Source organism: Engystomops pustulosus, chromosome 6, assembly GCF_040894005.1.
Source record: "Engystomops pustulosus chromosome 6, aEngPut4.maternal, whole genome shotgun sequence".
Taxonomy (NCBI): Eukaryota; Metazoa; Chordata; class Amphibia; order Anura; family Leptodactylidae; genus Engystomops; species Engystomops pustulosus.
In genome coordinates this window covers 65,022,910-65,037,632 of record NC_092416.1, presented here as the reverse complement: position 1 = coordinate 65,037,632, position 14,723 = coordinate 65,022,910, and positions in this window count along the sequence as shown.

Here is a 14,723-nt window from a genome sequence, read left to right as displayed (position 1 = left end):
GAAGGACATGCAGAAACTCCTGGCCATTTTATATGCAAGGAATATGTTGCAGCAGTGGTCTTATCAAAGGACAGCTGTCATTAGACTATAAGACTATGTTTATGGGAAATTTTCTTTACACAGGTAAATTTTTTAATAACATTCAATTTAAAAAATGTACGTATATGGAAGATTAATTAAATTAACCCATTACGACATGGAACACCCGTGGTTGGTGCTAGCATCAAACGCGGGTGTCAGCTTAAAAATGATGGCACCACCATCTTGCAGAGGATTTCGCTCCCCATGATGTCATTGGGGAGCAGAGATCCATCACCATGACAGCCTCAGGTCTTCTGAAGACCCGAGGCTGACTCGTGTTAACCCTTTCATTACAATGTGTGATCAGCACATTGTAATTAATGAGGAGGAAAAACTAAAAAGGGCTGCGTCGGGAAGGGGTTAAATGTCAATTTCCAGATGATAATACCCATTTAAACATCTAAGGGGGACCATAACAGCATGATGTAAGGGGGTGCCATGCGGGTTCCCCCTCCCCTCATTCAGCCTGGCGCCCTGATGGCTTAGCGTTTTGGCCCTGAATTCATCCTATGCTGCTCTGAGGCCGCCTTGAGACAGGCAATTGCCTTCAGGCATGGTGTTCATACCTGGAGGTCATCTAGAGTTGCGGTGGACCTACTACCGGTGATGGAGTTCATGTCAAGCTGATGGCCTCTCCTTTCCTGAGCTGAACGGGGTGAGCTGCCGGCATGGGAATGTGGAAGGGTGTCTGGTCCGCTGGAGATTACTGCCATGTGTTGGATGTTGGATGGAGCTGACACTTCTGTTGATCATATTTGACAGAACTCCTTGTCTTGATTTAAGGGCTCTGCTAGACTACAGGAGATCTCTTTATTGCCGATAATTTGATTTCACTTTATCAACCAGGTAGCTTGGTTGGTTCCTTTCCAGTACCCACTGTTGCCTCTAATGTAGACCATCTTCCTTGGAAGTCTACTGAGGTGGCCGCTCTTTCATCACCTGGAGGTTGGTGTGGGGTAGGGCTCTGCTTGTGGCTCGCAGTGTGGTTCCACAAGTCCTTTTCTTGTGCAAGATTCTTTTTTGTGGCCAAGAAAGACGGGTCTCTCCATTTCCGCTTCCCACTACCCTTTATTACGGAACTCTTCGACCCCCTTCATGGAGCCAAGGTCTTCACTAAATTGGACCTTTGTGGGGCATATAATCTCATCCACACCCGGGTAGGCAATGAATGGAAGTCCGCCTTCAATACTCGGGATGGGCAATTTGAATATTTGGTCATGCCCTTTGGACTCTGCAATGCGCCTGTTGTGTTCCAAAAGTTTTTAATTACATATATAGAGACTTACTTTACACCTGTGTCGTGGTCTACTTGGACAATATTCTGGTGTCCTCTACAGACCTGGAGTCCCATCAGGACCATGTACGACAAGACGTCAGACGTCTAAGGGCCAAACATTAACAAAAAATCAATATAGTAATCCCAAAAAATAATCATGTAGCAACAGTACAGGGGCTATGCCAAAACCAAGTGATATGTAACCTATAAATCACCACCCTCCAATAAGTAGCATCTCAAAGAATCTTTTCTCAATCCACAGCTTTACCATAATAAATCATAAATTTATCAAACGTTAACACCAAATGGCATAAAACATACACATTAAAAAATCCATCTAAAAACATACAAAAAATATAGGCAGTATGACATGATTATGCATGAAAAAGAGCCAAATCAATGGAAAATCCCAATTTATCCTAATGAAATTACCTCTATATCAAAACCAGTGAGTGGTCAGATGTAACAAAAGGGTGATTGTACACTAATTAGACCATACAAAATATAAAGTGCAAGGGCAGAAGGAAAAATAATTTCATCAATAATGTCCAATTCACAACAATAAAGGCCATATGCCAAAAAGAATTCATTTTAACAACCACTGGCCATCATGCAGGTCGTTAAAGTGTCACACTGTACAGATTAAGAGTATTTAAGGTGATTTAAGCAGGTGTTTGGAAAAACATCATTAACTGCCTTAAGGCGGAGTATATTATCGGGCGCATGGAGTTCCCACTCACTCGCTTGAACGCGTGCCAAAACCGGACACCAATTCAAGACGAGTGAGTGACGTCGCTTCCGGGACATGCGCACACCTCTGTCTCGCACATGGTGGCCATTGTACTTTTGGGCAAAGGAAATGGCAAGGTTGGGGATTCTTGATACTATATTTAATAATGAATCCTACCTAATCCTAGCTAATGTGCAAGAATCATAAACATGTTCTAATAAGGACATATACCAACTTAGATTGGGAATTAATTGAGCTGATCGTGATGCTTCTCTTCTGGATTTTGTACTTCATCACTATTTTTTCCTATTTAAGGATCAATACTTTTTCCAGGTACTTTTTCCATTGTCTCTGGTCTTGTGCACCATCATACGGCAACCTTTTTCTTGGTTTTTGGAAACAACAGTTGTCCCTGCCAAATGATGAAGAAAGAGAAGTCCTCATTTGGATGAGGTTCATCGATAATATCATGCTCATCTGGCAGGGTGATTCTCGCAAATTGGAGGAATTTTTGATGTCTTTGGATGATGCAACATTGAATATCAAATTGACTTCCAAATATGATTATAATTCCATAGATTTTTTTGTATTTGAAAATAACAAAATGATGGAGTGGTGGCCACTAATATCTATAGAAAGGACCCAGCTGTGAATTCTTCTCTGATTGCAAAATATTCTCATCCACCACAGGTAATTATGGCAATACCAACAGACCAATATATCAGAGCTAAAAGGATTTGCTCTTCAGATGATCTATTTGAATCTCAAGTGAAGGATATAACCGGACAATTCCAACAGAGAGGATAAAAAGAGCAGGATATAATTACAAGAGAGCCAAAAGAACATCAAGGGATGAATTATTGCAAATAAAACAAAAAAGAAACATCTCTGAATCAGCTGAGACTTATCACTAACTATGGCATGAGATGAAAGACATTTTTTCAATGATTTTGGCCTATATTACACACTGATAAGGATATCAGCAGGGTAATATTACAATACACAGCTATAATACCTTGATGCTCTCCAAATCTGTGGGACCACTTGGTAAAAAGCCTTTATGTAGCTAATACTGTATAAAAAATACATCTTTAGCTCACATGGACCCAGATGGAGTTCCTATCCATGTAATAGGTGCAGTGCTTGTTCATTTATGATGTCGACGGGAGAGTTTTGAAAATTCTCCAGGAACTTTATAGTACAAAATTGTACAGCATATGGCATGCAAATACACAAATGTTATTTATTTTGCACAGTGTCCCTGCTGCTTTATAGATATTGGATTGACATTAAGGGAATGGGTACGAATCTTGTAACATGTAAGGGATATTAATCAATCTAAAATACATTCCTCGACTCTTCAAGGACTGGATTGATCAAAGTTCGAGGAATTGACAAAATCTCCTTTGGCAAGAGAGGCGGAATTGGCAAAGAGCTCTGGCACAAAGAGCATGTAAGTGGATTACCCTTCTCAGTACAGTACAACCAAGAGGTTTAAATGAGAAAATTAGTTTCTCACCATTTCTGAGTTAAATGCGATGCTGCAATGTCTCCCCCCTTTTTTTCAGAGATTGTCTTTAGTCAGGTACATGGTTTGAGTATAATTGTATTTTGTGTATTGTTTTTTTTTAGAATGACGTTGCATTGTTGACCATAAGCGGAGGCATATGATGGACTTTGAAGGCATGGATTGCATTTGACAAACATTGGATGTCAAATTTCTTTAGTTCTTTATTGCAATTTATGTGTAGTTTTTGATCTTGCATTGAACTCTTAGGACATCGGGATCTATTTATTATATACAGATCTATTCATGTTTCTGTGTATGTTTTGTTTGTTTGTTTGTTGTTTCGTGTTGTCTAGTATATGTTTACAGTACCTTATATAATGGCTGTCTTTAGCCATCTTTTTGACCTTTACACTCATATGCACTTTCATTTACATGTACATTCTAATGTAGTCGTCATTGCTGCGTTCAATTTTGCTATGTATAAATATCAATCTTATTTGTAGATCATACATCTATAGTTAAGGGCAGTCTTCAGCGAATCTGTCTTGCAGATATTTCCCATTTATATACCCACACTTATTCTTACAGTAGATGTCCTTATTAGAACATGCTTATGATCCATGCACATTAGCTGTTAGTGGTAGGATTCATTATTAAATACAGTATCAAGAATCCCCAACCTTTTCATTTCCTTTGCCCAAAAGTACAATGGCCACCATATGCGAGGCAGAGATGTAAGCATGACCAGGAAGTGATGCCACTCTAGAAACGACGTCCAGAAGTGGCGCGCCATTCAAGCTAGTAAGTTGTAACTCCGAGGGAAATGCGCCCGATAATATACTCCGCCTTAAGGCAAGTAATGGTGTCTTTCCAAACACCTGCTTTGATCCTATACACAATATATACTCTCAATCTGTACCTGCCCAGTACCCCCTGACGAAGCTGGGTGCGAAATGCGCATTGTGATGGGCAGTGTGACACTTTGACGATCTGCATGATGGCCAGTTTTTAGTATATTGAATTCTTTTTGGCATAGTGGGGCTCATTTACTAAGCGTCCGCGGAGCGCATTTTAGTCGGGTTTCCCGTTGATTTCCGTTTTGCGCCGCATTTAACAGGGGATTTTGAGGCACGCGATCGGATTGTGGCGCATCGGCGGCAGCTTGCACACGACACAAATCGGGGGGGCGGGCCAATGGATTCGGACTATGCACAGGATTTAACATTTCAAATTGTGTTGCAAGACACGCACTTACAAGCACCGGGACGAAGAAGGAGAACTACGGCGGACCTCGGCGGGGAAGCGACCGATGCAGGAACTCGGGCACATGAGCTATGCGAATCACGCCAGACTTCATCTTTGTCAGACCGTCTGGATCGGGTATCGCGTCAGGACCGGGTAAGTAAATTTGCCAGATTGCCTTTGTAGTTATGAGTTGGACATTATTGATGAAATGATTTTTCCTTTTGCCCTTGCACTTTATATTTTGTATGGTCTAATTAGTGTCCAATCCCACTTTTGTTACATATGACCACTGACTGGTTTTGATATAGATGTAATTTTATGAGGATATTGTCAGGCTCCAGCGGTAGTGGACCCACTGGACAACCGTGGACGTAGGAGCGAAGCTTTCTCTACAGCGCAAGGCACGAAGATTTGGGAGGGTGTGCAGGGAAAGGCTGGGTTATGAAGGATTCTGGGATCGCCGGCAACGGTGCGCTGGCCCTTTAAATTTTATTAAGCTGGCATGCACGTGCCTTAGTAGACAGGGACGCGCACGCCTGACCACCAAACCGGGAACAGGAGCATGGACAGATGAGTTGGAGCTGCGGGACACAGGGGCACAGTGAGGGGCAAGGGTGAGCCCGCAACCCAAAACATGGGTCGTGTGAGCACCTGTGACAGTACTTCCCCACCCTTAAGCCTCCCCCTCCTCTTGGTCTGGAGAATTTCTGCAAGATGCCACAGTTCAGAATACTGTTCTGGGGCTCCCAAGATATCTCCTCAGGCCCAAACCCCTTCCAGTCAGAAAAAAAGAACTTGCCTCTCATCGTCTTTGTGTCTATGACGTCCTTTACCTCGAAGATGTCAGTGGAGTCAGCCTCAGGAGGAGGAATTTGTCGGTTCAGGATGACAGGCTTCAGCAGAGATGCTTGGAAGGAGTTGAAGGATGCGCATGGTGGGAGGAAGGCACAGCTTGTAGGCCACAGTATTGATGCGCCTCAGCACCTCAAAAGGACCTCAAAAGGACCAAGTTTGCAGCCAGGGATCTTTATCCAGACATACATGGAGGATAACCAGACTTCGTCACCTAGAGAGAAGATAGGAGGAAGCCTGCGTTTCTTATTGGCATGGAGCTTGGTTCACGCAGAAGCCTGTAGCAAGGAAAGGCGAGCCTGCTCCAAAATGGACTTTAGATCCCATACCAACTCCTAAATGGTAGGAATGTCCGAAGATAGGTAAAGGAAGAGGAGGACGTGAGTGCAGTCCATAAACAATGAAAAATGGTGCAGAGTCGGCGGATGCTGAATCCAGGGAGAAAACTCCGTCAATGCAAAAGAGAGGACAAGTCGCCCTGACGGGAAGAATCAAATTGGAGGAGATAGCAGCCCAGAGTTTGGTTAACTCTTTCCACTAGACCATTAGACTGTGGGTTACAAGCATAAGAAAAGTCCAATTTCCCTTGAAGCTGGTTGCACAGAGTTCACCAGAATTTAGAAACAAAGTAACCCCCCCAGTCAGAAACAATGTGCTGGGGAAGTCCATGGAGTCGGCAGACCTGGCAGAGAAACAAAATGCCAGAGGAAGGTGGAAGGTCCGTAATAAAGTCCATAGCCACGTGAGGCCACGGGTAGCCGGGTATCAACAATGGCTGAAGAAGACCAGCAGGTTTGAGACAAGACGACTTATTTCAGGCACAGAAAGTGCAGGAACCCACAAAATCCCCTACATCTTTGAACAGATCTGGCCACCAGTAGAAACAGGAAATGAGGGCGACAGAGGGTTGTGCCCCAAGGTCTGCTCAAACCAAGATCCAGGTCGACAAAAGAGGCAAGCCCCCTCCATCCTTTGCACCTGGTGTGGCTGTCCTCCACGTATGTTCGGCTTAAGATCCCCATCTACAATCTTCGTCCACATTTCCTGGGTCCATTTGAAGTGCTGAAGCGCATCAACCCCATGCCCTATAAGCTCCATCTTCCTCCCACCATGCGCACCACGAACTCCTTTCACGTCTCCCTTCTGAAGCCTGTCATCCTGAAACCTTTGCCAGTCAGCTACCACCTCCTGCTCCTGTACTGTACTGTACTAGAGATGGGCGAATCGATTCTAATGAAGTGGAATTCAATATGAATTTCACGAAAAATTCGATTCATCTCGAAGCTGAAGTTTACACTGATTCGCAGGAACAAAGTTTTTTTTCCCCTCTTTTTTCAGCTAAATGGGCATGAGCACAACTTGTTACATGGGGCAGAGAACTCGGAAGGAGAAAGGAACACCCCCGATGACATCTGCAGACCTGTAAGCAAATCAGCGACTGGCAGGCTTATGTGATATCACACAGCCCTCTAAAAACCAGCAATTTTCAATCTCGGCACTTCACGCTGCATGTGCTGCCTGTAGCGTCCAAACGCTGCTAGTGTACTCTGCAGTAGCGATTCCTGCTCCAATCCCTGGGTGTTCTTTAAAGGGGATCTGTATACCCCAAATAGCAGTTCTGTTTAGAGGCAAAATGGAATAGGAAGAAATCTGTTTCACATTCATGCATTTGCAGTAGCGATTTGTGGACCAATCCCTGGTTGTTCTTTAAGGGGGATCTGTATACCCCAAATAGCAGTTCTATTTAGTGACAAAATCAAATAGGAAGAAATCTGTTTCACATTCATGCATCTGCAGTAGTCGTTTGTGGACCTCTCACTGGGTGTCAGTTGTGGGGTATCTGTATAACGCAAATTGCCATACCTTTTTTTCGGGCTATAGTTTAAAGACAGATTTACATGTCAAATCTACATAGTTTATACAGTGATTTTTGCTGAAATGACAGTGTCAGTCGTGGGGTATCTGTATAATGCAAATTGCCATACCTTTTTGTGGCTATAGTTTAGAGCCAGATTTACGTGTCAAATCCACGTAGTTTATAAACCACTCTGTCAGAGGTGAGAGGTAGAGAAATCAGAGGTCGCAGCACAGTAAGGGGATGTCGCAGCAAGGGTGACTCTGTGAGGCCAGAACTGCCGTTGTCATCTAGCGGCAGTGTGTTGATCAACAACCTAAAGGTTGTTGAATGGTTGACTAGGTCATCCAATTCCACAAATATAACATCTGCCAACACCCAGCCAAGAGTCCGTGGGTTCCTCAGATACAACAATTAGTTAGCATGGCCCAGGAGCAGGTCATCAGAGCAGTGCGGCATCAGAGCAGGTGTTCAGTCCGGCGGGGGCCATCGTTTCCCCAAGGAGAACCCGCTTGTCCACCCATAATGTGGAGAGACTGAACTTTGTCAAGATGAATCAGGCTTGGATCGGCCAGGATTTCAACTCACCAATCCCTAATGCATCAGATTAGATCAGCCATGACGCTTCCTCCAAACGTTGAGAAATGAGTCATGGTTCTAACTACCTGCCTCAGCCACTATTCTGATGCTGCCACCTGCCTGATGCCACACATCTGCTGCCAGTTTCTCCATCTGCCTCCTACCATCTTTACCAGGGACTGGAATTGTCCGCCACCCTTACACTATATCATGATGCCACTCTGTGGGCTCCTACTGCTGCTACTGATGCCATCTCCACACTATATCATTGTGCCACCCTGCGGGCTCCTGCTGCTGCTGATGCCATCTCCACACTATATCATTGTGGCCTACCTTGTTGCCACCACCTCAACACCTCTGACCTGCATGCTGCTGTTGCTGGTGCCACGTTTTCAGTTCTTTTTTGGCAAAGACCTGATATTTTCAGGAAAACTGCAATGCATGTGGCGTCTCAAACCTACAAATTGAAATTTACATTGAATATTGCGAATTCACATTCATTTCAAACTTCATCATTGTACCACAATGAGACCTTGTCTGCTGTGGGTTTTGTGGGCTCCTGCTGCTGCTGACGCTACCTGAACACTATATCATTGTGCCACTCTGTGGCTTTCCCTATTGCTGCCATCATTTTGCTGCCACCTGTGGGCTCCTGCTGCTGCTCCTGCATTCGGCACCTCCACACTCTTATCATTGTGCCACTTTTTGGCCTCCTGTTGCTACTGTTGATGCTGCTGCCACCACCTCCACGCTCTATAATTGGATCACTCTGTGGCTTTCCCTGTTGCTGCCACCATGTTGCTGCCACCTCTGGGCTCCTGCTGATGCCACCTTCATACTATATCATTGTGCCACTCTGTGGCTTTCCATGTTGCTGCCGTCATGTTGCTGCCACCTGTGGGCTCCTGCTGCTGCTTCTGCTGCCGCCACCTCCACACTCTTATCATTGTGCCACTTTGTGGCCTACCAAGTTTCCGCCACCTCCATCATTTGTCATTGTGCCACTCTGCGGCCTACTCATGCTGCTGCCAACTGACTGCTGTCTCCCTGGAACACCCTGGGATTTTCAGAATGCTGTTTTCACCCTCCACCGCTCTATGGCGTTGCCACTATGTTTAGTTTCCCCCTTCGTTTCATCTGTCAGAAGGAATGAAAAGCCTTAGTATTGATAACCAAAAGCAGGAGTGGATACAGAACGCAGTGGACATGCAAATATCCTATTTACTGGTCATCTCTGTTTTGGATCCACTCCTGTTTGATTTTGGCTTTAGCAATACAGATGATGGATTTTTGACCGAATGAAAGCGGAGACTGATGGATGAAATAAAGGGCAAATTATCAGTGATGTCAATGCAGAATTACTGCCGACTCCCTCTGCACTCTTTTGGAGGGTTTCTACATGTATCCGCGTTTAACAGAAGAGGTTCTGTCGTTATCTAAGGAATTATCTGCTGTCAATCTAAAAAGAGTGCACTCTTTTCTGTTATAGTGCGATCTTGGCCCTCAGCTCAGTCTTTTTGAGCTGGCACAGACGTTACCTTGTCAGGCTGCGTTCCCGCTACACTTATTTGGTCAAGTCGGCCCCTTTAGGTGCCCATAGAAATGAAGAGTGAAGCAATTCTAAGAGCGGCGGCTGTCATGTGCGTGTCATACTAAAACACAACATTGTTTGAAGACCAAACCACGCTCCCTATGCATATTTGAGCATGGCACAATGTTCTACAACACCCTACAGGCTCTCTGCATCCAGGAAATACCTGTTTTTTAACGTGATTCGTCATGATTCGATTTGGGTCGAATCTAATTTTGTTGAAAAGTTCAGTGAATTGGGACAAACCGAATTTTAACAAATTCGCCCATCTCTAACTGATACAGTTAAATTTATTAAGTAATATTGTATAGTTAAAAAATTGGGAAGGATCATTTATTCTCAAACCTCGACATCGAGTGCGCCCATAGAGTGCCTTCAAAGATTCCAGCTCCAGGCACCTCCCCACCTACTTTGATCTGTAAAACCTTACTTTCCAGGGACTGTGATGTCATTATTAAATGGACAATGGAGCAATCAGATTTATCTATGGGAAGCTCTAGGGCAGTGATGGCGAACCTTTTGAAGAGCAAGTGCCCAAACTCCAAACCGAGGTCCATGTAATCATCGCAAACTTCCAACACAGCCATTTAGCCTAAAATTAGTGACAATCCCCCTCTATAAGGTACATATAATACTGCAGTATGATCACCATTACCATTACAACAAGATAAATATCATCATACTGATTATTAACAGACCACTATAGAAAGACCAACATCAGCAATTATATCACTAAGCAGGAGCAAATACAGTAAGTAATATTACCGCCACACAGTGAGGGATACTACCAACATACAGTGGGGAAAACTACCCCAATACAGTGAGGTACACTACCGCCATACAGTGAGGGACACTACCCCCATAGAGTGAGGGACACTACCCCCATAGAGTGAGGGACACTACCCCCATATAGTGAGGGACACTACCCCAATAGAGTGAGGGACACTACCGCCATACAGTGAGCAACACTACCCCCATACAGTGAGCAACACTACCCCCATAGAGTGAGGGACACTACCCCCATACAGTGAGGGACACTACCCCCATACAGTGAGGGACACTACCGCCATACAGTGAGCGGCACTACCCCATACAATGAGGAACACTACCACCATTAAAATATTTAATTCTTAAAGGTTGGACTTGATGGACTTGCGTCTTTTTCCAACCTTATATACTATGATACTATGATACCATACAGTGAGGAACACTGCCACCATATGGAGAGGAACTCTTCTGCCATACAGTGAGGAATACTACCGCCATACAGTGAGGAATACTACCGCCATACAGTGAGGAACACTACCGCCATACAGTGAGGAACACTACCCCCATACAGTGAGGAATACTGCTGCCATACAATGAGGAAAACTACCCCCATACAGTAAGGAACACTACCTCCATACAGTGAGAGACACTACCGCCATACAAAGAGGAATACTACTGCCATACTGTGAGAAACACTACCGCCATACAGTGAAGAATACTACCACCATACAGTGAGGAACTCTACCACCATACAGTGAGGAACACTACCGCCATACAGTGAGGAAGACTACCTCCATACAGTGAGGAACAATACCCTCATACAGTGAGAAACACTACCGCCATACAGTGAGGAACACAACCGCCATACTGTAAGGAACACTACCACCATACAGTGAGGAACACTACCTGCATACAGTGAGGAACACTACCTCCATACAGTGAGGAACACTACCTCCATACAGTGAGGAACACTACCGCCATACAGTGAGGAACACTACCTCCATACAGTAAGGAACACTACAGTGAGGGACACTACCACCATACAAAGAGGAACACTACCTCCAAACAGTAAGGAACACTAATGCCATACAGAGAGGAATACTACCGCCATACAGAGAGGAATACTACCGCCACACAGTGAGGAACAATACCGCCATATAGTGAAGAATACTACTGCCATACAGTGAGGAATGTAACCCCCATACAGTGAGAAATGTTACCCCCCATACAGTGAGGGACATTACCACCATAATGTGAGAAACACTACTGCCATACAGTGAGGAACACTACTGTCATGCAGTAAGAAATATTACCCCATATAGTGAAAGATTTCCTCCAGCTCCTTCCCTGACTGCACTATGCACTTTAGGCACTTATCTACTGTTATCCTTATGGCTAAACCACCCTGTTTACATTGTATTGTATATTTTGCACTTTGAATATGATAGCATATAATGGTTATTGGTGGCTCTAGCCACAATGGGCTTCATTTCCTAGTTCTGCCTCTCTGCTCACTCTTCCCGAGCTGTAGGGGAGGACGGGGAGGGAGTCGAGGGGCAGGCACTGACCTGCTGCTGTGTCTCTAAGGCAGTGCTTGTGAGTACAGAGTAGATAAAATGCAGCCTACAGTGTGATAGATCACTGGAGCTCTCGCCTTGCAGTAGCATTGCCACCTGGTCGAAGATCCAATGATTAGTATAGAGACGGAAGGGGAGATGGTGCGCTTGCCATAGTTTCGCAACCCCTGCACTAGATGCTTGGTTATTTTCCTCTGTCTCTGTATGTAAGCAACTCTGATCTCTGGGGGCTCAGAGTATGAGGAGGAGCTGCTGGGGTGGGGGTAGAAAAAGGGGGAGCTGCTGGGGAACACGCACTGGTGATATGCAGCAGTGGATTTTCGCATGTTTTAGCAAGTGCGGAGGCTCTGGGCAGGAATGCTCTGAGCAGGCCAACTCCGCCATTGGCAGTGGCCACTTCACACCTCCTCCATGCCCACAAGGCGCTTGTGTCGTTGAAAGAATAATCGCATCTTGCTGTGCGCAAGAAATAGAGATAATTTCAGTGCTTCTATGCCAGAAAACAAGCATAAAAGCACTGATAAATGTCCACCTTTATGTTTGGAAAAAGGTAATCAATAGTGATAAGTGGGTTTGGTAAAAATTATGGTTCGACAGGTTTGTGACAAAATTTTCTTTCCGACACAGACATTGGGCCAAATTTTGAGCTGAAAATGAGCCCCATTTAAGTAAAAAAGGAAGCCGAACAATGGTGGGAATATCAGGAAACTTCCCCTGCCCACAATGGTCTAGGGCAGTGATTTTCAACCTGTGTTGAGTGTGCCGCGGGGAAAGTTCCCCGAACTATGGTGCCCCTGTGTAGTGCTGCCGCCGCGCCCCCGTGTTTCTGCCCCCATACTTACCTACAAGCCCCGCGTCGGCGAGCCGCCCACCTTCTGTTGCTCCTCCACCGCGCGGCCCATGTCACGTGACTAACGCGACCTGACATCCTGCAGGAGCTACAGAAGGTGGGCGGATCGCCATTAGGAGTGAAGGTACGCGGAAGAAGACATCAAGGGTAAGTATATAAAGTTATTATTTGTATAGGGAAGGAAGCTAGGGTGTTTTTTTTATTAGTAAAGGGAGACTGGGGCTTTTTATTAGTTAAGGGAGGCCTCTAGGGCCTTTTAATTAGTAAAGGGAGGCCTCTAGGGCCTTTTAATTAGTAAAAGGGGCCTCTAGGGCCTTTTAATTAGTAAAGGGGGGCCTCTAGGGCCTTTTAATTAGTAAAGGGAGGCCGCTAAAGGCTCTTAATTAGTAAAGGGAGGCCGCTAGGGGCTCTTAATTAGTAAAGGGAGGCCGCTAGGGGCTCTTAATTAGTAAAGGGGGGCCTCTAGGGCCTTTTAATTAGTAAAGGGAGGCCTCTAGGGCCTTTTAATTAGTAAAGGGAGGCCGCTAGGGGCTCTTAATTAGTAAAGGGAGGCCGCTAGGGGCTCTTAATTAGTAAAAGGAGGCCGCTAGGGGCTCTTAATTAGTAAAGGGAGGCAGCTAGGGGCTCTTAATTAGTAAAGGGGGGCCTCTAGGGCCTTTTAATTAGTAAAGGGGGGCCTCTAGGGCCTTTTAATTAGTAAAGGGACGCCGCTAGGGGCTCTTAATTAGTAAAGGGAGGCCGCTAGGCGCTCTTAATTAGTAAAAGGGGCCTCTAGGGCCTTTTAATTACTAAAAGGGGCCTCTAGGTCCTTTTAATTAGTAAAGGGGGGCCTCTAGGGCCTTTTAATTAGTAAAGGGGGGCCTCTAGGGCCTTTTAATTAGTAAAGGGAGGCCGCTAGGGGCTCTTAATTAGTAAAGGGAGGCCGCTAGGGGCTCTTAATTAGTAAAGGGAGGCCTCTAGGGCCTTTTAATTAGTAAAGGGAGGCCGCTAGGAACTCTTAATTAGTAAAGGGAGGCCGCTAGGGGCTCTTAATTAGTAAAGGGAGGCCGCTAGGGGCTCTTAATTAGTAAAGGGAGGCCGCTAGGGGCTCTTAATTAGTAAAGGGAGGCCGCTAGGGGCTCTTAATTAGTAAAGGGAGGCCGCTAGGGTCTTTTAATTAGTAAAGGGAGGCCGCTAGGGTCTTTTAATTAGTAAAGGGAGGCCGCTAGAGGTTTTTATTAGTAAAGGGAGGCCTTTTATGACTGTTTTAGTGTCATTTTGTGCTATTATGGTTGGTGGTGTGCCCCAGGATTTTCTAAGTATAAAAAGTGTGCCGCGGCTCAAAAAAGGTTGAAAATCACTGGTCTAGGGAATATATTGAAATGATAAAATAACATTAACACAACATCACTGGCTGAGCTCTCTCCATACACAGCGGGCGTCAGCTGTATAATACAGCTGACACCAGCCTGTTATTGGCACAGTCGGTGCTGGCACGGATTGCGGCAGTTAACCTGTTAAATACTGCGGTCGAACCAGACCGCGGAACCTAATTTATAGTATTAGCAATCAAACCCTGCAGGGTTAAAGTAAATAAACAGTAAAAATTATAAACATGATAGGTATCGTCATATCCATTTTATCAATATACTAAAAATATTATTCCCGGCGGTGAATGCCATAACGGAAAAGAGAGCCCAAATGTCCGAATTACCACTTTCGCCCATTTTCTATCCATGAATATCTGAATAAAAATGATCACACGGTCATATAGGTCCTAAATTGATATAAATTGATACGCCAGCACATAACGCAAATAATTACACCTTA